The sequence below is a fragment of the Piliocolobus tephrosceles genome, unplaced genomic scaffold (genome assembly GCF_002776525.5).
Source record: "Piliocolobus tephrosceles isolate RC106 unplaced genomic scaffold, ASM277652v3 unscaffolded_20558, whole genome shotgun sequence".
Lineage (NCBI taxonomy): Eukaryota > Metazoa > Chordata > Mammalia > Primates > Cercopithecidae > Piliocolobus > Piliocolobus tephrosceles.
The window spans coordinates 1-2,898 of record NW_022302708.1 but is presented as its reverse complement, the minus strand read 5'-3'; the positions used below and the strand labels follow the sequence as shown (position 1 = coordinate 2,898).

Sequence of the window (2,898 nt, the reverse complement as noted above, 5' to 3'; positions counted from 1 at the left end):
TTACAAATGTTAAAGTGGACATTGGTTTTCCCTGTGAACTTGAAGGGAGATCACTAAAGAAAACAGAGAATTCTTACAAGATTTAACAGGATGAGACAGAAGATGCCCCATTGGTGAATATGAGAAAAAAGTGCAGCCTTTTCAGAAATTATTTTCATAGCAGCAGAGCTTCCCAAACTACATTTTAAGGCCTGACTTCCTTCTTGACCATGGTCCTCTTGCATGTGTCCTCTACTTCATTCACTGTCACCTACCTGGGGGTTTGGCTCTGTCTCATACATCTTCACATTGTAGGGCTCTTTTCTTTGCTCCAGACTGGTGACCATGTCTGGGTTACAGATAGCAACACCCAGGTTTCTGTTCTCCAACATCACATCTCTATATCAATTCTGCTGGGCAGGTCCCAGCATTTCCACTCTTCTGCAGAGAATTCTATGGCCACATCCTTGAATGTTAGGAGTTCCTCTCATTAAAGTATCTGGAAGTCCTCATGCTTGACCTCAGCCTCACTGTAATATGTGAGGAACTTAATTTAAAAAACAGAAATGTTTCCACCCAGAACAATAGACAGGCGCTGTGGGTAGGGCACAGGTGATGATTTATCTTCAAATTGTCCGTGTGATCCTATTGGAAGACTGGGCTGAGAGTCACTTAGCTAGGCACTGCCTCTCAAGCTTCAATGTGCATGCAAATTATCTGATATTCTAGGCCCCACTGTAATCAAATTTTGCAGGTTTGAAAACAGTCCATGAATTAGCTTCTTAAAGCAAGTCTCCTGTTGATGCTGATGTTTCTCCTCCTAGACTCATTATATACCACTCGGCTAGAGAAAGCAGAGAAGGCACACAGAGCCCCTTACCCCAACACCCTTAGCATAACACAAATACTTATCATCCGAAGACAAGACCACCAGTCGTCATCCTGAAGCATGGCATTCTCTGCAGGCCCTTTAAAGTTTACAGAGGCTGGAGATGGTGTCAAAAATAATGGAACGCTTCACGAATTTGCCTGTCATCCTTGAGCAGGGGCCATCCTAATCTTTGTAACATTCCAATTTTAGTATATGTGCTGCCGAGGGGAGCACCAGATTCACTTTTTAAAAAAAACACTTTTATTTTAGGTTCAGAGGTGCATGTGCAGGTTTGTTATACAGGTAAATTGCGCGTCACGGGGGTTTGGTGTATGGATCATTTAATCACCAAGATGATAAGCATAGTAGCTGATAAGTAGTTTTTTGATCCTCTCCCTCCTCTCACCCTCCACCCTCAAGTAGATCCAGATATCTGTTGTTCTCTTCTTTGTTTCCATGTGTACTCAGTGTTTAGCTCCAACTCAAAAGTGAGAACATGCAGTGTTTGATTTCCTGTTCCTAAGTTAGTTGACTTAGGACTATGGCCTCCAGCTCCATCCATGCTTCCACAAAGGTCATAATCGCACTCATTTTTATGACTGTGTAGTATTCTATGATGTATATGTGCCACGTATTCTTTATCCAGTCTACTGTTGGTGGGCATTTAGGTTGATTCCCTGACTTCTATTGTGTAGTGCTGTGATGAACACATACATGCATGTGTCTTTATGGTAGAATGATTTCTATTCCTCTGGGTATATTCTCAGTAATGGGATTGCTGGGTTGAATGGTACTTCTGTTTTTTAAATTTTTATTTATTTATTTTTATTGTTATACTTTAAGCTCTAGGGTACATGTGCAGAACTTGCAGATTTTTTACGTATGTATACATGTGCCATGTTGGTTTGCTGCACCTATTAACTCATCATTTACATTAGATATATCTCCTAATGCTACCCCTCCCCCACCCCCCAATCCCACGACAGGCTCCAGTGTGTGATGTTCCCCACCCTGTGTCCAAGTGTTCTCATTGTTCAATTCCCACCTATGAATGAGAACATGCAGTGTTTGGTTTTCTGTCCTTGTGATAGTTTGCTCAGAATGATGGTTTCCAGCTGCATCCATGTCCCTACAAAGGACATGAATTCATCCTTTCTTATGGCTGCATAGTATTCCATGGTGTATATGTGCCACATTTTCTTAATTCAGTCTATCATTGATGGACATTTGGGTTGGTTCCAAGTGTTTGCTATTGTGAATAGTGCTGCAATAAACATAGGTGTGCACATGTCTTTATAGTAGCATGATTGATAATCCTTTGGCTATATACCCAGTAATGGGATTGCTGGGTCAAATGGTATTTCTGGTTCTTGATCCTTGAGGTATTTCTACACTGTCTTCCACAATGGTTGAACTAGTTTACACTCCCACCAACAGTGTAAAAGCATTCCTATTTCTCCACAGCCTCTCCAGCACCTGTTGTTTCCCAACATTTTCATGATCACCATTCTAACTGGCATGAGATGGTATCTCATTGTGGTTTTGATTTGCATTTCTCTGATGGCCCATGATGATGAGCATTTTTTCATGTGTCTGTTGGCTGCATAAACGTCTTCTTTTGAGAGTGTCTGTTTATGTCCTTTGCCCACTTTTCCATATGGTTGTTTGATTTTTTCTCGTATATTTGTTTTAGTTCTTTGTAGATTCTGGATATTAGCCCTTTGTCAGATGGATAGAATGCAAAAATTTTCTCCCATTCTGTAGGTTACCTGTTCACTCTGATGACAGTTTCCTTTGCTGTGCAGAAGCTGTTTAGTTTAATTAGATCCCATTTGTCTATTTTGGCTTTTGTTGCCATTGCTTTTGGTGTTTTAGTCATGAAGTTCTTGCCCATGCCTATGTCCTGAATGGTATTGCCTAGGTTTTCTTCTAGGGTTTTTATGGTATTAGGTCTAACATTTAAGTCTCTAATCCATCTTGAATTAATTTTCACATAAGGAGTAAGGAAAGGATCCAGTTTCAGCTTTCTACTTATGGCTAGCCAATTT

At 40.6% G+C, this 2,898-nt stretch overlaps 1 non-coding gene across 1 annotated transcript; it reads right to left on the bottom strand.

Moving 5' to 3' along the window:
• Positions 1-980: 980 nt before the first annotated feature.
• Positions 981-1,084, bottom strand: LOC111546531. Its single transcript, XR_002732802.1, has one exon. It is a non-coding gene; the product is annotated as a U6 spliceosomal RNA (small nuclear RNA).
• Positions 1,085-2,898: the final 1,814 nt, after the last annotated feature.